Below are 23496 nucleotides of genomic sequence, written 5' to 3' on the forward strand. Positions count from 1 at the left end.
CTGAAGAGCCCGTTTCCGTACTGTATGGCTCTATATAACTATATATATAACTATAACTATAAAAGACAGAAGTTTGCAATTGCTACTTTCTAAGGCTGTCTTCAATCTTTGAAAAAAAGTGTCCTCCACAAACCTATGGAAGCAAAACCATGGTATTTGATGCATGCTTCTTTCACATCATCATCATCATTTGGTCATTCCTCATTTTGCCTGCACATTGAACATTTAACCCTCTAAATCCAGGGGCGGCACGGTGGCCCAGTGGCAGAGTTGCTGGTTTACAATGCCAGAGACGCGAGTTCGATCCTGACTACAGGTGCTTGCCCGTACGGAGTTTTCTATGTTCTCCTGCTTGACCTGCGTGGGTTTTCACCAGGATCTTCGGTTTCCCCCAACACTCCAAAGATGTACAGGTTTGTAGGTTAAGTGGCATGGTATAATTGTAGATTGTCCCGAATGTGTGTAGAATAGTGTTAATGTACGGGGATCGCTGGTCGGCACGGATTTGGTAGTCAAATGTGGATGCCAAATCTGACTCGGTATCAGTTTTCAATGCACCTCAAGAAGGCGGTATGTAGCTTTAGTTTGTTGATACAGTGTGGAAATGGGCCCTTTGGTCCACCGAGCCCATGCCGACCTGCGATCATCCATACACTAGTTTAGTTTAGTTTAGTTTAGAGATACTGCGCAGAAACAGGCCCTTCGGTCCACCAAGTCCACGCCGACTACCAATCTCCCGTACACTAGATTAGTTTAGTTTAGTTTAGAGATACAGCGAGGAAACAGGCCCTTCGTGGTCACAGGGAGAACGTACAAACACTGTACAGACAGCAGCTGTGGCCAGGATGGAACCTGGGCCTCTGGCGCTGTAAGGCAGCAACTCTACCAAATTCGTGCCGACCAGTGATCCCCGTACATTAACACTATCCTACACACACTCGGGACAATCTACAATTATACCATGCCACTTAACCTACAAACCTGTATGTCTTTGGAGTGTGGAAGCAAACCGGAGATCCCAGCGAAAACCCACGTGGAGAATGTACAAACTCGGCATAGACACCACCTGTAGTCAGGATGGCACCCGGGTCTCTGGCGCTGTGAGGCAGCAACTCTACCGCTGTGTTACCGTGCCGCCCCACTCTTGGGTTTGAACTCGCAGCAGTCGGGTCAGGGTTGGGTCAGATTCTAACTTTGTTTCCCAGCAGCCCACTCAGTCTTGGTACACCTGTGTTGAATGTGTAAGAAAGAACTGCAGATGCTGGTTGAAATCGAAGGTAGACACAAAATGCTGGAGTAACTCAGCGGGTGAGGCAGCATCTCTGGAGAGAAGGAATGGGCGACGTTTCGGGTCGACACCCTGCATCTTGTGTCTACATCTGTGTTGAGCTACGATTCATGCATTCCTCACGATTCCTCAGAACTCCTCACATTTCCCAGTTCTTAAGCCTGGAAGTCTGCCTTCTGAGTCCAGGCCAGGTTCAATTGCGGGAAGTACAAACAGTCCCGGTGAAACCGATGGAAAGAAAGAAGCAGCTGCCAGCAAAACACTGTGGTTTCATTTAATTCAGCCGGTTTAAATATATTTAACACACTTGGATTGAATTGCAGAAACATGGAACTGCAGATGCTGGTTTACCAAAAAAGGTACAAAGTGCTGGAGTAACTTTAGTGAACTTGGGACGATGAAGAGATGAGTACTTTGTGTAAATATGTCAGCGTCTTAGTGGCGACTCTTTTGTGTACTTTGTACGGTAAAACAAAATATTTCACTGTACCTAGGTACTGGTGTCAATAACGTATCATCATCATCATCATCATCACCGACTCAACGGGTCAGGCAGCATCCCTGGAGAACATGGATAGGTGATGTTTTGGGTCTTCAGTCTGAAGAAGAGACTTGATCCAAAAAGTCACTCATCCATGTTCTCCAGGGATGCTGCCTGACCCGCTGAGTTACTCCAGCACTTTGTGTTGTATTTAACTGCTCCTGAATGCCTGTTAACTAACATGTTGACGATTATTCATTTAATGAGTCTAATTTTAAAAACATTATTGCTTTTATTTTCTAATGCTTCCCAAATTGTTTTTGGAGAGATCCACAAGCATTCCATTTAAATGATAATGACAATTTAAAAACAATTAAAGTCATGAAATGAATTGTAATCAAAACATTATAAATAGACATTTACTTTAGACTTTAGGGATACAGCGCGGAAACAGACCCTTAGGCCCACCGAGTCCGCGCCGACCAGTGATCACCCCGTACACTAGCGCTATCCTGCACACTATGGACAATTTACAGTTTTTACCGAAGCCAATTGACTCATAAACCTGCACGTGATTGGAGTGCGGGAGGAAACTAGAGCACGTCTTTGGAGTGTGAGAGGAAACCCACGCAGTCACAGGAAGAACATGCAAACTCCGTACAGACAGCACCTGTAGTCAGGATCGAACCCGGGTCTCTTGCGCTGTAAGGCAGCAACACTACCGCTGCGCCACTGTGCCGCCATGCAGTTGGAGGGTTCTTTTTTGGCTGGGAGAATAGTAACTGTGTTAATTAAATGGTGTGAGACTGTGTCGATGTACAGAGGAATCTGGACGCCCAGGTATAAGGGTAGTATGCAACCTTTTATAGGGCAATGGGTAAATAGGACTTCATGCGCATAGGTGACTATGAGTAGTCAAGTAACGTTATGGATGATCTCATTTGCTGGGAGGATGATGAGGGGGAGTCAGGAGGACACTGGAGCAGTCAGGTCCAAAGATAACAAAGTTATGGATGAGGGTTCTGGCAGCAGAGGATCTGAGCCAGTTGATTATGTGGGGATGGATGTAGAAGGTTTTAATGATAATGGCCACGGGACCAAAGCGTAGGTTAAGGTCTAACGTTTTTCAACAGCATTGTTTGGACAGCTACGAAGGCAGTGATGGAGGAGGTGGCTAACAATCAGAGCTCACATTTGAGATTGCAAAGCAAGCATTATAGTAGATGCTGTGCATTGCACTCTACATCTGAGATTTATAGTTCCTTTGAAGTTAACGGAACCACAGTTCAGAGGCAGAACACAATGCTACTGTGCTCAGTTTTTAGTACATGACAAAAAGCAAGCTTTCACTGCAAGAGGTTTGGTTTTATTTTTATTTTAAACTAAAGAGATACAGCGATGAAACAGGCTCTGCGGCCCAGAGTCCGTGCCGACCAGTGATCAGCCCGCACACTGGCACTATGCTGCACACGAGGGACAATTTACAATCTTTACCGAAGCCAATGAACCTATAAACTAGTACGTCTTTGGAGTGTGGGATGAAATCGGAGCGCTCAGGGAAAACCCAAACTGTCATGGGTAGAATGTACAAACTCCATACAGACAGCACCCATAGTCAGGATCGAACCCGGGTCTCTGGCGCTGTAAAGGGCCTGTCCCACTTGGCGACCTAATTGGCGAGTTTAGAAGAGTTTAGGAGAGTTTGAAAAAGTGTCATGTTGAAGACCTCCGACTATGTAGAAGACTTCCTTCGACAAAGTTGAAGACTAGTTTCGACTAGCTTCGAGAAAATTGGACACCGAATAGTGGAGAGTGAAGACGACCTCCTTCGATCTTCTTCGACCTCCTTCGACTATGATGAAGACTATCTACGACTACCTTCGACTACCTTCAACTACCCTCGATTACCTACGAATAACATGCCGACCTACTACGACCTACTTTTTCCATGGCAACCTTTTTCTACTCGCGGGCATTTTTCAGCATGTTGAAAAAAACGCCATGACCTAGCTGAAGCCTCGAGTACGCGGAGACTACTCGCGAGCATGAAGGAGAGTTACAAAGACCTCGTATCGACCATGCTGCGAGTATGAGTTGAGGGCAAACACTTCAAAACTCGCCAATTAGGTCGCCGCAGTGGGACAGGCCCTTAAGGCAGCAACTCTACCGCTGTGCCACCTTGCCTCCCATATTTAATGAAAGGAAATCTCCACTCTTCCAGTTTTGAATGTGTGACAAATACTGAGGAGTCAAAAGATGTATAGGTATGATAGACCCTGGTGTAATTAGCAGTGTAAGTCATAAATGATTACTTTTGTTTGAAAACACTAGAGTGAGAGAAATCAAATACAATAGGGCGTAGCTTTAAGGTCAAATGCTAGAGGCCATATTATAAAGGTGAGAGGGGAAAAGCTTAAAGGAAATGTGCGGGTCAATTTTTTACACGGAGAGTAGTGAGTGACTGGAACACGCTACCAGGGGTGGTGGTTGAAGCAGATATGTTAATGGCATTTAAAAGACTATTAGATAGGCAGGGAATGGAGGGATCTCAGTTATGAACGGGTAGATAGGTGATGGTCTTGGCACCATGTTTGCACAGACATTGTGTGTCGTAGGGCCTGTTCTTATCAAAGATAGACGCACAGTGCTGGAGTACCGCAGCGGGAAAGGCAGCATAGAAGGAATGGGTGACATTTCGGGTCGAGACCCTTCTTCAGACTTATTTCAGCTCCGGGCCTATTCCTCATTTTAGTTTAGTTTATTATCACATGTACCGAGGTACAGTGAAATGCTTTTATTGTGTGCTAGCCAGTCAGCAGAAAGACAATACATGATTACAATCGATCCATTCAGTGTACAGATACATAGAAACATAGAAAATAGGTGCAGCACAGCCGTTCAAACTATGAACTATAACAGCCTATTGCACTTTTTCTGTGTATTTATGTGTGTATATATATATTCATAGAAACATAGAAACATAGAAATTAGGTGCAGGATTAGGCCATTCGGCCCTTCGAGCCTGCACCGCCATTCAATATGATCATGGCTGATCATCCAACTCAGTATCCCGTACCTGCCTTCTCTCCATACCCTCTGATCCCCTTAGCCACAAGGGCCACATCTAACTCCCTCTTAAATATAGCCAATGAACTGGCCTCGACTACCCTCTGTGGCAGAGAGTTCCAGAGATTCACCACTCTCTGTGTGAAAAAAGTTCTTCTCATCTCGGTTTTAAAGGATTTCCCCCTTATCCTTAAGCTGTGACCCCTTGTCCTGGACTTCCCCAACATCGGGAGCAATCTTCCTGCATCTAGCCTGTCCAACCCCTTAAGAATTTTATAAGTTTCTATAAGATCCCCTCTCAATCGCCTAAATTCTAGAGAGTATAAACCAAGTCTATCCAGTCTTTCTTCATAAGACAGTCCTGACATCCCAGGAATCAGTCTAGTGAACCTTCTCTGCACTCCCTCTATGGCAATAATGTCCTTCCTCAGATTTGGAGACCATGGTATATGATCACACTGATCAGATGTGATCTGTATTTATGCCTAAAATATTATGTTGTGCTGCAGCAAGCAAGAATTTCTTTGTCCTATCTGGGACACATGACAATAAACTCTCTTGTTTAAGAAGGAACTGCAGATGCTGGAAAATCGAAGGTACACAAAAATGCTGGAGAAACTCAGCGGGTGCAGCAGCATCTATGGAGCGAAGGAGATAGGCAACGTTTACCAATAAACTATCTTGACTTGACGACTTATTTTTGCGGAACCTTTTCACTTAAGTTAGTTACCATGTTTCCTGCATAAGTGTCTGCATTTTAAGAAAAATGAAGAAAGCATTTACTTATTGCATAAGCAAGCTACCTGATCTAACCTGTTGATTCTGGAGCTAATTCTGCACATGACCAGTTTATTCAATTAATAAGGGCTTAATTATTTACAAGTGATGGATTTAGTGGCTGAACTGAATTTAGTATACACTGTCCCTCATGATGTACTCCAGAACCAGGGGCCACAGTTTAAGAATAAGGAGTAAGCAATTTAGAACGGAAACGAGGAAACACTTTTTCTCACAGAGAGTGATGAGTCTGTGGAATTCTCTGCCTCAGAGGGCAGTGGAGGCGGGTTCTCTGGATACTTTCAAGAGAGGGCTAGATAGGGAGTCAGGGGATATGGGGAGAAGGCAGGAACAGGGTACTGATTGGGGATGATCAACCATGATCACATTGAATGGCGGTGCTGGCTCGAAGGACCGAATGGCCTACACCTGCACCTATTGTCTATTGAATTTGTTTCTAATATATATTGTTTTGCATTGGATTCTGCTAACAGTGCATGGATTTAGCAAAGGTAGTTTGCCAACCTGCGATCAGCACTGCATTATATCCATTCACTATGTGTCTCTCACTACATAGAAACATAGGTGCAGGAGGAGGCCATTCGGCCCTTCGAGCCAGCACCGCCATTCATTGTGATCATGGCTGATCATCCCCTATCAATAACCCGTGCCTGCCTACCCCCCATATCCCTTGACTCCACTAGCCCCTAGAGCTCTATCTAACTCTCTCTTAAATCCATCCAGTGACTTGACCTCCACTGCCCTCTGTGGCAGGGAATTCCATAAATTCACAACTCTCTGGGTGAAAACGTTTTTTCTCACCTCAGTCTTAAATGACCTCCCCTTTATTCTAAGACTGCGGCCCCTGGTTCTGGACTCGCCTAACATTGGGAACATTTTTCCTGCGTCTAGTTTGTCCAGTCCTTTTATAATTTTATATGTTTCTATAAGATATCCCCTCATCCTTCTAAACTCCAGTGAATACAAGCCTAGTCTTTTCAATCTTTCCTCATATGACAGTCCCGCCATCCCAGGGATCAATCTTGTGAACCTACGCTGCACTGCCTCAATCACAAGGATGTCCTTCCTCAAATTAGGAGACCAAAAATGTACACAATACTCCAGATGCGGTCTCACCAGAGCCCTATACAACTGCAGAAGAATCTCTTTACTCCTGTACTGAAATCCTCTTGTTATGAAGGCCAACATTCCATTAGCTTTCTTCACTAGCTGCTGTACCTGAACGCCAACTTTCAGTGACCGGTGTACAAGGACACCCAGGTCTCGCTGTACCTCCCCCTTACGTAACTTAACCCCATTGAGATAATAATCTGTTTTTGCCGCCAAAGTGGATAACCTCACATTTATTTATATTATACTGCATCTGCCACGCATCTGCTTACTCACTCAACCTGTCCAGGTCACCCTGCAACCTCCTACCATCCTCTTCACAGTTCACACTGCCACCCAGCTTTGTGTCATCCGCAAACTTGCTAGTGTTGCTCCTAATTCCCTCTTCCAAATCATCAATATATATGGTAAACAGTTGCAGCCCCAACACCGAGCCTTGCGGCACTCCACTCGCCACTGCCTGCCATTCTGAATAGGACCCGTTCACTCCAACTCTTTGCTTCCGGTCTGCCAACCAATTTTCTATCCATGTCAACACCCTATCCCCAATACCATGTGCGCTAATTTTGGTCACCAGTCTCCCGTGTGGGACCTTATCAAAGGCTTTCTGAAAGTCTAGATACACTACATCCACTAGCACCCCTTCGTCCATTTTACTTGCCACATCCTCAAAAAATTCCAGAAGATTAGTCAAGCATGATTTCCCCTTCACATGTGAAAATTCCGCTGTAATTTGAGAGACATAGAGCGAGACAGAGAGAGTGAGAGACAGAGAGAGTGAGAGACAGAGAGAGTGAGAGACAGAGAGAGAGAAAGAGAGAGAGAGAGACATATGTACAGGGACATATCTATCCATGCACTGTATACTTGTATTTATACTTATGCATTTCAAATATGTATGTCATGTTTTATACTTTGGCAATATAACAATGTTTTTTTATCATGCCAATAAAGTTTTTTAATTGAAATTTTTTTTTTTTAATTGAGAAAGAGAGAGAGAAAGAGAGAAAGAGAGAGAGAATTAAAAGAAAAATTGCTTTCTGTCTGGTCATTATTAAGCACTTTCTTTGATTTCCAGTTAAATTGAAAAAGAAAAATAACTCAATAACTCATTAACAAAAATTTGTAGATTGGCTATTGTCAACAAAATCATCTATAAAGTAAATTAAGTTAATGTTTATCGCAGACCTGTTACTAAGGACAATTAAAAGTACAGGTTAATAATTACTATTTAAGGGGACTAATTTTCAACAGACTAATCTTACTTGACGGTTACAGACACCTTTGTGTGGAATGCATGACTCTGGTAAAACACCTGTAACAACTGTTGTCTGATTCTTCCCTTCACAGACCACAGGGTTCACCAATAGCACAGGTCAGGAATTAAACAAACCTTCTGAGCATTTATGGATCACGATCAAATCATGTGATGGATTTACCTATTACACGATTGATTAATGGTGGAAGATTGTCTGAAGAAGGGTCTCGACCCGAAACGTCACCCATTCCTTCTCTCCAGAGAGGCTGCCTGTCCTGCTGAGTCACGCAATCCAGCTTTTTTGTGTCTATCTACAATTAAATGATTTCTATTTAATAGGGAGTGGAGAACTCTAACATTATGTAGCTTTTTTCCTTTGACGCCTTGGATAAACCTGTGCTATGGAAGGAATAAATGCTGCGATTGTACGGACACATAAACAGAGGATTTCCTGATCCACGTTTTGATCCAAAAGAGATGTGTAGCTTTGAAATATAGGATTTTGTTGGCATTTTTTCAAAGTACACAATTATTTTGCTCAATATCAGCAAAAGGTTTAGCGAAGAAAGCTGGAAAAGGGCAGAGGCAGGACAAAGTGTGGCAGGTAATCGGATGACACAAGCAAGGTTTTTTTTGTCTGACAGGCATATGGTTGGAAAAAAGACCAGAGATAAGAACATTAGGTGTGAGACAGGTTTCAAGAGCTGCAGATTTTGAAGCTTGGGGGAGGAAAGTAGCGGGGGAGGTGGGACGGGGGGGGGGGGGGGATAATGAGGGAAGAAATAGATGGGAGTCCAGGTGCGGCACAAGGGAGATTAAGGGGGGATGAGAGGGAGTGGTATCCGAGAAAAACATAGAAAACAGGTGCAGGAGTAGCATGGATAGGCCATGGGCCAGCACTGCCATTCAATATGATCATGGCTCATCATCCAAAATCAGTACTTCGCTCCTGCTTTCTGCCCATATCCCTTGATTCCATTAGCCCTACGAGCTGTAATCTAACTCTCTCTTCAATACATCCAGTGAATTGACCTCCACTGCCTTCTGTGGCAGAGAACTCCAGATTCACAACTCTCTGGGTGAAAAAGTTTTTCCTCATCTCAGTCCTAACTGGCCTACCCCTTAAGGGCCTGTCCCACTTGGGCGACCTAATCCGCGAGTTCTGTCGAGTTTGCCCTCCGACTCATACTCGCAGCATGGTCGTCACAAGGTCGTAGGAGGTCTTCGTAACTCTCCTTCATGCTCGAGAGTGGTCTCTGCACACTCGAGGTGCACACTCGAGGTCTCAGCTTTGGTGGGCGGCGCGACTTTCGTCAGCAGCGGCCTCTGCAGTCCGTCTGCGTTTTTATTATTTTATGTCTATGTTTTTATGTAGTTTTTGTTAGGGTATGTGTGTGGGGGGGGGGGGGGGTGGGGGTGGTGTGGGGGGGAGGGGGTAACTTTTAAATCTCTCCCTGCACGGGAGACCCGACCTTTTCTTTGTCGGGTCTCCGTTGTCGTTGGGGCTGCAACGAGGAGCGGCCTCCAACAGGAAGACCGGGGGCTGTGGTGCCGACTACTCACCTCACCGTCGCGGAGCTGGCCGAGTCCAGAGCGGGTGGAGCTGTGGTGGACGCTGCTGCGGCCCGACCTCCGGAGATTCGGTGGCTGCAACTGCGGGTCTGGCAGGCGGCACCGGGAGCCCGCGGGTCCCTGGAGGGAGACCGCTTTTCGGGGCTTCCGCAGCGGCGACTTCTCCCGCCCGAGTTGCGGGGTTGAAGAGCTCCTGGAGCGGGGCCTTACAGCACCGCCCCGCGCGGCTTGGAATGGCCGCGGGACTGCGAGCGCACGCCGGGGGCTCTAACATCTAGAACCCGGTGTGCGACCTTGCATCACCCGGCGTGGCTTTAATGGCCGCGGGACAATTCGCCATCGCCCGCCGGGGGCTTTGACTTTGACTCTGACATCGGGGGGGAGAGTGCAGTGGAGAGAGAAGTTTTTTTGGCCTTCCATCACAGCAATGTGATGGATGTTTATGTAAATTATGTTGTGTCTTGGGTCTATTTGTTTGTAATGTATGGCTGCAGAAACGACATTTCGTTTGGACCTCAAGGGGTCCAAATGACAATAAATTGAATTGAATTGTATTGTATTGTATTGTATTGTATTGTAGCTAGTTCGCAGAGTTTTTTTCAATATGTTAAAAAATGCCCACGGGTAAAAAAAGGTTGCCATGGAAAAAATCGATATTTTTTTTACTCGTAGTAGGTCGTAGTAGGTTGGCAGGTTAGTCGGAGGTAATCGAGGGTAGTCGAAGGTAATCGTAGATAGTCTTCATCATAGTCAAAGGGAGGTCGAAGGGAGATCAAAGGAGATCGTCTTCACTCTCCACTATTTGGTGTCCAATTTTCCCGAAGTTAGTCGTAGCTAGTCGAAGCTAGTCGAAGCTGGTCTTCACCATAGTCGAAGGAGGTCAAAGGATGTCTTCTACATAGTCGAAGGAGGTCTTCAACATGTAATTTTTTCAAACTCTTCTAAACTCGCCAATTAGGTCGCCCAAGTAGGACAGTCCCTTTATTCTTAAACTGTGATCCCTGATTCTGGACTCCCCCAACATCAGGAACATTTTTCCTGCATCTAGCCTGTCCAATCCCTTACGAATTTTATATATCTCTATAAGATTCCCTCTCATCCTTTGAATATAAGGGAGAAAAGGGGTAAAGAGAGGGATGGGGGTTATTTACCCAGATGCCTCTTTTCTCCCTCACACCCCCTCTCTCTCTCTGCCCCCTCCCTCCCTCCTTCCCCTGGGTCCTAGCTAGACTCCCACTTACTTCTCCTCCTATTGTTATTATCTCTGGCCTCTGTGACGGCACAGTGTACGAGATGCATCTTGTGCTCCATCTTTTGATGTTCCTCTATTTATAGTCCTGATTTTGTTATTGATTTAGACTTTAGAGCTTTAGACTATACCAGAGGCGAGTTTCTGCTCCCACGACGATATAGTGCATCTTTCTTGCTTAGATTTTCTAAAACACAGCGGGAAGGGTGTACAAATCTGCTTCACAAACATTTCAGCAAACCACATGCCATCAAATGATCCTCCAAATCTTTTGGAAAAAGGGAGAATAACACTAAACTCATTTTTCACTTTTAAGCAGTTGAACCTGAAAAATGCTGAAATATTAGGCAAGGATACACACCAATAACGACCTTAACACAAAGCTAACTCAGACCCAAGAGAGGGGCAGCGGTAGAGTTGTTGCCTTACAGCACCAGAGACCCCGATTCCATCCTGACCACGTGTGCTGTCTGTATGGAGTTCGTACCTTCTCCCCGTGACTGCGTGTGTTTCATGCTGGTTTGTCTGGTTTCCTTTCAACCGAACAGGAACATAAAGATTCTGTACTCTTAAAATTTCCCCTTTAAATGTCCTCCATTTCTCTTCTACATCCTTCCCATAAAACAAAATGTCCCAGTTCACTCCTTTTAATTTAGTAGGATTGGTTGTGAAATGTTAACTTAAAAAATCTGCTTTCACATAAATAGCATTTCCAAAAGTACTGATATATTCAAACACATTTTGCCATAAATCGATAGTTTAGTTTAGTTGAAAGAGGAACATGAGATGCAGTTTAAAGGAATGAATTGCAAAGGCTGTCATTTGAAAGGAGAATAGCTTAATGAGATTTCATCCGAGTTAGGTTAAGGATAGCAGAATTTTGGTAGACCCCGAGTCAATAAAGAGTAATTAGTGATGTTTTGGAATAGGAAAGTTTAGAAAGGCTGCACCAAATGATCCTGAATTACATGCATTATAAACTGAATAAAAATACATGCATTATAAACTGAATAAAAAGTTTAGAATTATATTAAATGGCAATTCTTGGGTAAGTAGCAGGTGATTAATCTCAAAACTGAAACTTTGTCCAACAGATACAGTGCCCTCCATAATGTTTGGGACAAAGACCCATCATTTATTTATTTGCCTCTGTATTCCACAATTTGAGATTTGTTAAAGAAAAAAATCACATGTGCTTAAAGTTTACATTGTCAGATTTTAACAAAAGGCCATTTTTATACATTTTGGTTTCACCATGTAGAAATTACAGCAGTGTTTATACATAGTCCCCCCCCCCATATCAGGGAACCATAATGTTCGGGACACAGCAATGTCATGTAAATGAAAGTAATCATGTTTAGAATTTTGTTGCATATCCTTTGCATGCAAGGACTGCTTGAAGTCTGTGATTCATGGACATCACCAGTTGCTGGGTGTCTTCTCTGGTGATTCTCTGCCAGGCCTGTATTGCAGCCATCTTTAGCTTATGCTTGTTTTGGTGGCTAGTCCCCTTCAGTTTTCTCTTCAGCATATAAAAGGCATGCTCAATTGGGTTCGGATCGGGTGATTGACTTGGCCACTCAAGAATTGACCATTTTTTGGGCGTCGCACAGCGTTGGGCGGTGACGTCATCGCGCAACGCACGCGCGAGGCGTATGCCATCAAGACGCTGCGTATGACGTCAAAGACGCTACATACGCCGTCAAGACGCTGTGTACGCCGTCAATGCGCCTGCGGGCCGATAGGCCATTGGCGCGCGAAATTTTCGGACAGTGCGGGATTTTCGGAGCCCCGCGCGATGTCGGGACCAGCCCCGCACAACTCCATACACCTCTGCGCTTCGAAGTGGGACCGGCCCCGCGCGGCCCGTACGCTTCAAGCGACCACGTTTGGTCGCGCCAGACGCATGCAATCGCATGCAAGTGGGACAGCCCCTTTAGTGTGCGGGGATCACGGGTCGGTGTGCACTCGGTGGGCCGAAGGGCCTGTTTTCGCGCTGTTTCTCTAAACTAAACGAAGATAAACTAAACCAAAGACCAAGTAATTCAAATATTTTAAATTTGTTGGGAAATAAATACTTGGATATTAAGGTAGTTTGCAATGCACAGACATGTAGGACTGGCAACATAGGAGAAGATGGAATATGGTTCATTAGCACAGCATGACATTTCCAACAATCTCTTGACATTATAACACGTGATGGGATCACATCCTATAGAGAACTGTTTGTTAAAATAATAATCCAATTTTAACAAGCTCATTATTTAATACCCACGCCAACAAGATCACGCCCACAACCAGATTGTTTCAGAATACATCATTATTTCTGTTGAAAGATTCATTCAAGATTTGTTATATCAGGCTCTTTATTTTCACTCTATACTATTATTTTAAGAGTTTTTAAAATCTCGTGTGAAATATTTCCAGCAAATTTTCAGTGAAGAGATCGAACTGCTTCAAGTTGAAATATGAATAACACATGAAGGAAATTGGTCTCGCAAAATGAAATATTTTTCAAAAGAGAAAACTAATTAGCTGCATTATTAGCCTGTGTGGATTTTCGTTGATTTTATAGAGGGCATAACATGCATGTGAGAGGGGCAAAGTTCAAAGGAGATGTGCGGGGCAAGTTTTTTTTACACAGGTTTACCTGGGTGTCTGGAATGTGCTATCAGGGGTGGTGGTGGTGGTGGGGGTAAAGATGATAGAGGCTTGTAAGAGGATTCAAATTGAAATATGAATGACATATAAAGGAAATTGGTCTCTTTGGCCTCCATGGATATGCAGGGAATGGAGGAGTATGGATCATATGCAGTCAGATGAGAATAGTTTAACTTGGCAACATGTTCGCCACAGACATTGTGGGCCAAAGGGCCTGTCCTGTACTGTGCTGTACTTTTCAATGTGTAGAAAAGAGTTCCAGATGCTGGTATAGTATATACCGAAGATAGACACAAAGTGTTGGAGTAACTCAGCGGGTCAGGCAGCATCCCTGGTGAAAAAGGATGGGTGAAGTTTCGGGTCAAGTTACCCCGCAGATTCCTATTAAATCTTTCCCCCCTCACCTTAAACCTATGTCCATTGGTCCTCGATTCCCCTACTCTGGGCAAGAGATTCTGTGCGTCCAACCGATCTATTCCTCTCATGATTTTGTACACCTCTATAAGATTACCCTTCATCATTCTGAGTTCCAGGGAATAGAGTCACAGCCTGCTCAACCTCTCCCTATAACTCAAACACTCGAGTCCTGGCAACATCCTGGTAAATCTTCTCTGCACCCTTTCAAACCAGACAACATCTTTCCTATAACATGGTCCCCAGAATTGAACACAATACTCTAAATACACTTTTTTTTTTTAATACTCACACAGATACACAAAACTATTCCTTGGCCTCTTTCTTTTTGCCTTTTGGATTCCTATCATTCACTTTGCAAATTGAAGCTGGTTTCATGGTACTGGATCCTGACTGGGTTAGACCCAGAAGTAAACGGTATTAAGTCAAAAATATCGATGGCGAGACAATGAAAACTGGGAATGTGGAATTGTACTGTTTAAATATATGGTTTTAATGAAAATACCAGTAAGTGCATACTTTAGTAGTCTGGAATGAACATTGCATTATTAAAGATGTGCTGACATATGAAGGGTATTAGTACCGCTGTTTATTTCAGTGTCAGTACAATCTCTGGAGCTTGCAGTACCTCGATGAGTAAATCCATCCATGACGTTTAAATTATTTAAGGAAGGACAAATTCAACCAGACAGATGACATTTTTTCAATCATGTATAATCCACTGATTTTAAATCAATGCTTGAAAAGTCATCCTCCCAAAGGATTGTAACAGTGAAGATGAATCTATACGGCCAGCTCACTATGTTAGAGTCAAGGCGTTACAGAATCTTGCAACTTAGAAACACTTTTCCTGCATCTAGTCTGTTCAATCCCTTAATAATTGTATATGTTTCTGAAGGATACCCTCTCATCCTTCTAAATTCCAGTGAATACAAGCCCAGTCGACCCATTCTTTCATTATATGTCAGTCCTTCCTCAAATTAGGAGACCAAACCTGCACACTATACTCCAGGTGTGATCTCACCTGGGTCCTGTACAACTGCAGTAGGACCTCCTTGCTCCTGTACTACCTGCTGTACCTGCATGCTTACTTTCAGTGACTGATGTACAAAATTGCCACCTCTGCATATACAAGGTCTCGTTGCACCTCCCCTTTTCCTAATCTGACACCATTCAGATATTAATCTGCCTTCCTGTTCTTGCCACCAATCAGAGGACATAGGTTTAACGTGGGGGGGGGATTTCTTGGGAACATGAGGGGCAACTTTTTTTACACAAAGGGTGGTGGGTCCATGGAAGGAGTTGCCAGAGGAGGTAGTTGAAACAGGTGCGATAACAACATTTAAAAGAGATTTGGACAGGTAAGTGGATAGGAAAGATGTATGGTATGAGTTGCGTAGGAAGTTGTTGAGGCAGGTACTCTAAGATCAATTAAGTAACATTTGGACAGATACATGGATAGGATAGGTTTAGAGGGATATGGGCCAGGCAGGTGGGACTAGTGCAGATGGGGCATGTTGGTCAGCGTGGGCAATTCAGGCCAAAGGGCCTGTTGCCATGCTGATTCCACCATGAATATATGATTAAGACTCTAACCCATCTCTATTAATCCTAGAAACATATAAAATTATAAAAGGACTGAACAAGCTAGATGCAGGAAAAATGTTCCCAATGTTGGGCAAGTCCAGAACCAGGGGTCTTAGAATAAAGGGGAAGCCATTTAAGACTGAGGTGAGAAAAAACTTTTTCACCCAGGGAGTTGTGAATTTGTGGAATTCCCTGCCACAGAGGGCAGTGGAGGCCAAATCACTGAATGGATTTAAGAAAGAGTTAGATAGAGCTCTAGGGGCTGGTGGAATCAAGAGATATGGGGAGAAGGCAGGCACGGGTTATTGATTGGGGACGATCAGCCATGATCACAATGAATGGCTCGAAGGGCCGAATGGCCTCGTCCTGCACCTATTTTCTATGTTTCTATTTACCAGCCAGAAGATACAAAAAGAATGTTTCAGAAATTTTGGAGAAACAAAGATCTACTGAAGAAAAGAAACTAAACAATAGAAGATTTTAGATAATTTCCTTGCATGCGAGTCCACCACTCACCTACACACTAGGGGCCTTTAACCTACTAACACACTTCTTTGGGATGTGGATGGAAACTGGAGCACCTGGAGGAAACTCACAGTCACAGGGAGAACGTGCAAACTCCACACAGACAGCATCCGAGGTCAGGATCAAACCAGGCTCTCTGGCACTGTGAGGCAGCTGCTCTACCAGCTACACCAAATGCTCCCTTATGCACTTCATAAGTTCATGTTACAGGAGCAGAACTAGGCCATTCGGCCCATCAAGTCTACTCCGACAGTCAATCTTAGTTGATCTATCCTTCCCTCTCAACTCCATTCTCCTGCCTTCTTCCCATAACCCCCTTATTATTTATTGTGTCTTCTTTTTAATGAATTGATTTGGTTTTAGTTTTGCACAATGTGAATTACTTTATAAAGCAATACATGACAATAGGAAATTTGAGCTGCCATAATATTTTCCTTATGATCCTCAGGACCTTGGCTAAAGTTTGAGGGTCCAAAAGTAAATGGTTTCAGTTGGGTAACATGAGAACCGGATCCAATATGTCTATGTGTCAGAAGGAACTCCAGATACTGGTTTACACCAAGGATAGACACAAATTGTCGAATCGGTAGTATGGAAGGCAAATTCTACGCTAGCCTTTATATCAAGAGGAATGGAATACAAAAACAGAGATGTAATGCTGAGGCTCTATCGGGCGCTGGTCCGGCCGCATTTGGAATATTGTGAGCAAATATGGGCCCCATATCTGAGGAAGGATGTGCTGGCTCTGGAGAGGGTCCAGAGGAGGTTTACAAAAATGTTTCCAGGAATAAGTGGGTTGACATATGATGACTGCTTGACAGCACTGGGCCTCTACTCGCTGAAGTTTGGAAGGTTGAGGGGGACCTCATTGAAACTTACAGAATAAGAGAAGGCATAGATAGAGCAGATATGGAAAGGATGTTTTCACTGGTGAGAGAATCTAGGACCAGAGGTCAGAGCCCCAGAATTGAAGGGCACTCTTTTAGAAAGGGGGAACTTCTTTAGTCAGAGGGTAGTTGATCTATGGAACTCATTGCCACAGAGGGCTGTGGAGGCAAAGTCAGTGGATATTTTTAAGGCAGAGATAGACAGATTCTTGATTAGAACGGGAGTCACGGGTTATGGGGAGACGGCAGGAAAATGGGATGAGGAGGCAGAGATCAGCCATGATTGAATGGCAGAGTGGACTCGATGGGCCGAACGGCCTAATTCTACTATAACTTGTAAACTTGTGAAATTGCTGGAGTAATTCAGCGGGACAGGCAGCAACTCTGGATAGTACAAGTAAGCGACTTTTCGGGTCGAGACCCTTCTTCTCCAATGTGTCTATGCATGTTCGTCAGGAAGAAAACATTATATTTTAATAATGATGTCCCTCTCACCTGCTCTGTAAAACCGAGCCCAGTTTCATAGCTGCTGCTAAATAAAACCAAGAGAAATGGCATGTTGGCAAGCTGTAGACCTCCAACAGTGTTGCAGCGTCATGCCTGTTCTCCACAATTAGTCACCCGGATGTCTCCCTCACCTGCCCTGACACACGAAGCCCAGTTTTACAAGTTGTTGCAAAATAGAGCCAAGAGAACTGGCAAGGAGACAATTTCCATAGCTCTAACAGTGTTACTTCCAGCACAGTGCCTGTTTTGCCACCTCTGCATACACAAGAGTACCAAGTTTGTCCACTGGAATATGAAAGTTGCACTTATTTGCCTTGCAAGAGGTAGTCCCAATGCTCAAAACTTAGGCCTGAATTCCTGTGTGTACATTTGTTGACCATTCTTCAGCAAAGAGTGAACAAATGATCAGCAAGAGGACACAAAGTGCTAGAGTAACTCTGCGGATCGGGCAGCATCTTTGGAGAACTTGGATAGGTAACGCTTCGGGTCGAGAGCCTTCTTCATGAGAACGTAGGAGGGTGAGTTTGCAGCCGATCAAAGTGGCTCAAAGTGCTAGACTACTCAGTCTGAAGAAGAGCCTCGACCTGAAACGTCACCTAGCCATTTTCTCCAGAGCCTCTCCCTGACCAGCTGAGGCACTCCAGCACTTTGTGTCTAGTTGTGCATTAACCAGCACCTGCAGTTCTTTGTTTCTGTACGTTCTGCAAGCATTAGCATAACAAATTGGGTGGTAAAACCTTCCCGTGTTGTCAGCTTAGTGTTAACAATTAAAATCTGTATTTAAAGAATGCAAATTCATCAGTGTGAGGCCAGAGCTAGAAGCCATGGCTGGTGTTAACATTTTCAGTCTGCTAATGGTCTGAATGCTGCAGCCAAGCCATTAAGTGGCGCAGTTAAACACATTTGGCCATGAACCAATTCACACAAACTGAGATGTGAACAAAGTCCTGCTGATAAAGAATAAGCAACTGTGGTAAGTGAACACAATTCTCTTGTGCAACCTGTCTCAAGCCTTTTTTCTAAGTCAAACACAATTTGTTTTTCTCCTTAGTAACAATATTAGAACTGTTGCGTATATAGAAAAGCAGATTCAATGATTTAAGTCCAACAACTCCAAACCAGCTAATGCCAAAACAATCCATGACAACTATAGTAGCTTGACACAATGATTATCAATAGACATTTAATATTTCTACTGCCAGAAATCACAGTATTTTCTATCATCTGAAGAAGGATTTCGGCCCGAAATGTTGCTTATTTCCTTCTCTCCATAGATGCTGCTGCACCCGCTGAGTTTCTCCAGCACTTTTGTCTACCGTCTAATCCAAACTATCAGATGAGCAAAGAACGCCACAGTGGCACAGCGGTAGAGTTGCCGCCTTATGGGTCTGTCCCACTTAGGCGACTTTTTAGGCGACTGCAGGAGACTATGCGGTCACCACATATGGTCACCACATGTTTGCGGGAGGTTGCCGGGGAGTCGCCTTCATGGTCGTGAGGAGTTCCCGCATTCTAGGCCTCGTTATGGTCGCCGCAAATTTTTCAACACGTTGAAAAATTAGCGGTGACTAAAATGAAGCCGCCATGGAGAGTAGCGAGAATTCTCGTGCCGTAGGTGGGTCGCCAGGAGGTCGAAGGTTCTCGGAGGTTCTTGTAGGTTGTAGCCGGTGATGTCCGTCCGGCGAATTTCATTGGCTCATTGGGGAAACAAAAACGTAAGCAGTAGTTTTCAGAACCAAGGATAACCGATCGATAATGTTAAATGTCCACCGAGCTTCACAGCCGTGTATCTCTGGCTTCTTAAAAGTTGTCTCCACTCCTTCTCCCCCCTTCTTTTAAAGGACTTACCGTACACTGTGCTTTGCCGTCTTAATTACAGCGCCAACCTTCCTGTTCATCGCGGTGTGTGTCTGTATCACATTGGCTTTGCACCGTGTGAATTTTTTAGACAGCGCTCCCCCCGCTTGCCCTTTCCCCCGTCTGCATAACTGGCTGGTGAAGGAAGCGATGTGTGTGTGTTTTTGTGTGTGTGTGTGTGTTCTACTCTGACAGTCGCCGTTCCAGTTGCCGGTTTTTCAGGCGACTGCCAGCAACTTGACAGTCGCCGGCCGTCCGCTGAAAAATCGCCTAAGTGGGACAGGCCCATTACAGCACCAGAGACCCGGGTTCGATGCCGACTATGGGTGATGTCTGTATGGAGTTTGTACGTTCTCCCTGTGACCGCGTGTTTTTTCTCCAGATGCTTTGGTTAACACCCGCATTCCCAAGACGTGCAGATTTGTAGGTTAATTCACTTCTGTAAATTGTCCCCAGCGTGTAGGATACAACGAGTGTATGGGTCGGTGGTAACCCGTTGGGCCGAAGGGCCTGTTTCCACAGCCTATCTCTAAACTAAACTAATTTATTCAGGTAACAAAAATGGTGCCTGATTTAATCTACAATTTCAAACCTAAGGGACCAATGTTGCTCTAATTACCTTCTGTGTCTCTAAACTAAGAAGGATGACAATAATCTGATTCCTTGGTCCCTTTGGGTTTAGGTTTATTGTTGTCAAGTGTACCGAGATACAGAGAGAGCTTTGTATTGCATGCTATTATATCACTTCAGATTTACCATATACAAATACAAACAAGTTCAGCTCAAGTACAATACATAAGCCAAAGGGGAAGATACAGAGTGCAGCATAATAATTCTCAGCATTGTATCAGTTTAGTTTAGTTTAGAGATACAGCGCGGAAACAGGCCCTTCGGCCCACCAAGTCCGTGCCGACCGGCGATCCCCGTACATTAACACTATCCCACGCACTCTAGGGACAATTTACACGTACACTATCAATTAATCTACATACCCGTACATCTTTGGAATATGGGAGCAAACCGAAGATCCCGGAGAAACCCCACGCGGTCACGAGGAGAACGTACAAACTCCGTACAGACAGCACCCGTAGTCGGAATCGAACCCAGGTCTCCGGCGCTGCAAGCTCTGTAAGGCAGCAACTCTCGCGCTGTGCCACCGTGCTGCACTGTTCCTTAGATAAGTTCCTTATCAGTTCCTAGAACAGTTCCTTAGACAAGTCCAATGCCTCAATGGGGTATAGGTGAATCATACTAGGTGACTCGCACTGATTGAATTAACCTAGCTTCATCTAGGACCATTCAGAAGATTGCTAACAATGGGGAAGACGTTGTTCCTGAGTCTGGTGGTGCACACTTTTACAGGAGCAGGGAGTAGGAAGAAATGGGACAAGTCTTTGATTATGTTAAAAATAGACACAAAGTGCTGGAGTAACTCAGTGGGTGTGACAATGTCTTTGGAGAATATGGATAGATACCAAATTGTTATATGGTTATATGGTTATATGGTAGATGACGTTTTGGGTCGGGACCCTTCAGTTTATATTAATGTTGGCTGCCTTTCCAAGGCAGCATGAAGTGTAGATGGAGTCAATGGTGGGAAGTCTGGTCTGTTTTGACTTTGCATTAAACACCATTAACTAATCCTCAGCCCACTTGCCCAGCTGATTAACACTGGGCTGCAATATTTAATAACACCTTTATAAGATCAGCACTCAGCCTCCTCCCCCTCCAAGAAACAGAGTCCTAGCCTGCTAAACCTCTCCTTACAGCTCAGGCCCCCAAGTCCTGGCAACATCCTCGTGAAACTTTTCTGTACTCTTTCCAGCTTAATGGCATCTTTCCTATAGCAGGGTTTTAGCAATATGTGTGAATGCAGGCCAGATTGCTTCAATTAAAATTTCTACATAAAATGAGTCTCTGTGCAAACACAAACAGCTAATTAGGCAGGGCACCTGAGGATAATGGGCATTATTGGAAGCTTGCCTTAGTTATCAATCTGGGTGGGGAAAGTCTTGGAAAATAATGACTGAGACCAGGCTGTCTCATTGATTGAATCAACAACTCTGCTTCCCAGTCCTACACGGCTTATCATTTGTATCTATTATACTGGATTTGTTTGCAGTCACTGAACTTTCCATGTTCATTACATTGGGACAAATGTATTTATCTGTAATTTTTCATGTCATTATATTGTGATGCATTTTGCTTCAATTATTCCCCATTGAATTCCCATGTGGAGACAAGATGTCACGGTGTAATTATTACAAATAATTTGATCATTCCAGAAAATGAAATGTGAATGGAAGAGAAATTTAAGGCTATTTATTAAAGAAGTGCATTTATCTTTTACCGAAGCAAAACCAAAAGGCTTGGAACTCATAGAAGGCACGGCAGCATTTCCAAAAACTGCAAAGGAAAATAATGAACTTTCAAGCATGGTTTCAACCTCTTAAATGCATCACTTCTGAGTTGCTCTTCCCTTCCTTTTCTTCAGCATTTCAATATTCTGCCATCTCTTTGTTCTAACATTTTTGGCCGCTTGTGTATCCCATTTGTCATCATTGCACTGTTCGCAATGTCTTGAGCCCAAGCTATGGGCTTTTCTCCCCCAAATCTCCCTGTTTCAATTCTCTATCTCTCTCTCCCTCTCCCTCTCCCTTTCTCTCTCTCTCTCTCTCTCTCTCTTCCTTTACGCAACGCCATAAATATCTCTTTATTTCCAAGATGTCACACTGTTAAGAAATAAAAACAGAATTCACGAGTTCTGTTATTAAACGCTTTGGTTATGTTTACAACCAGCACCCGTAGTCAGGATCAAATCTGGGTCTCTGGCGCTGTGAGGCAGCAACTCTAGCGTGCCACCCACTAAATTAAGTAAAAGAATTAATAAAGAAAATACAGCGCTAAACAATTTCATTTTCACACATTATACGAAGCTTAGGGACGACTAAGAGTAGTCCAAGTAGTTACAGTCTAAGATAAATAGAGGGTGGCAACACATAGGCAGTAGAAGCTTGAAGGAATAATTGGTCTTTATTTGTGCAAAACACAAAGTGCTGGAGGAACTCAGTGAGTCAGGCAACACCTGTGGAGGAAATGGACAGACAATGTTTCGGATCGGGACCTTTCTTCTCCTTCCTGTCCCTTTTTGAAGTTTGTAATTGCAAAGGAAGGAATTTAAATGGCCCAATTTATTCATCATCTCCTTCTGTCAGCCACCTCCGATCATGTCTGCAGCGTGCAACCCCCGACTGACACACCAAGTCATAAAGCAGGAAAAGGCAACCCAAGCCATCTGTTTGCATGCACAAGGTCTGGAGTCCAAGCAGAAGGTCCAGATGGCTGGGCTTAAGTTAGTTCACATTTTGAGCAAAAGATTAATCTTATCGTAAAGTGATCCAAAATGCCATGTTAAATTGAACAGACTGCAGTATCTGAACTGAAATCAATGTTCTCTGCTGCCGACAGTTGAAAGGTGGGTGAAGCACATCTACCCCCCATTTGCCAGGTTTAGAGGCGAACCTAAGACTTAAATATACGGTAAATATTAGTCAAGAGTCAAGAGTGTTGAACGTCATATGTGAAATGAAATTCTTACTTGCAGCATTATAACAGACCTGTAAACACATGACACGTCTATATAACTAAAAGTCTCATCTTGACTACTTCCTGTCTGCGATCTATATTGATTTTAGAAAAAACGCTACCCTATATCGCTATGATTTTTTTGGCCATCGTATTCACAGTCCTCCTCCACTGAGGCAGCCCCGAGGATTTTTCTGATCGATGAAAAATCAAAACGTTATGAGTGTTTAAAAAAATCTTGAGATTAGCTGATTGGTCCTCTCGCCTGTCAATCACCATGATTAAGGTAACGGCCCCCTCCGGGGGGGGGGGGGGGGGGGGGGCAGGACTATAAAACCCCGGATGCCTGGACGTGAGTCAGTCACTCTGGAAGATCGCGAGGGAGAGTCCACAATGCAATTAAATTGAATATGGTGGCCTGCACTATGCTTGAAATAGAAACATAGAAACTAGGTGCAGGAGGAGGCCGTTCGGCCCTTCGAGCCATTCATTGTGATCATGGCTGATCGTCCCCAATCAATAACCCGTGCCTGCCTTCTCCCCATATCCCTTGATTCCACTAGCCCCTAGAGCTCTATCTAACTCTCTCTTAAATCCATCCAGTGATTTGGCCTCCACTGCCCTCTGTGGCAGGGAATTCCACAAATTCAC

The 23496-nt window shown here is 44.2% G+C and overlaps 1 protein-coding gene across 3 annotated transcripts in view; it reads right to left on the reverse strand.

Moving 5' to 3' along the window:
- cdkal1 (CDK5 regulatory subunit associated protein 1 like 1) overlaps positions 1–23496 on the reverse strand; it is a 553618-nt gene that overhangs the window by 182435 nt on the left and 347687 nt on the right. The gene's annotated exons all lie outside the window — the stretch shown is intronic.

The sequence above is a fragment of the Amblyraja radiata genome, chromosome 2, assembly GCF_010909765.2.
Source record: "Amblyraja radiata isolate CabotCenter1 chromosome 2, sAmbRad1.1.pri, whole genome shotgun sequence".
Lineage (NCBI taxonomy): Eukaryota > Metazoa > Chordata > Chondrichthyes > Rajiformes > Rajidae > Amblyraja > Amblyraja radiata.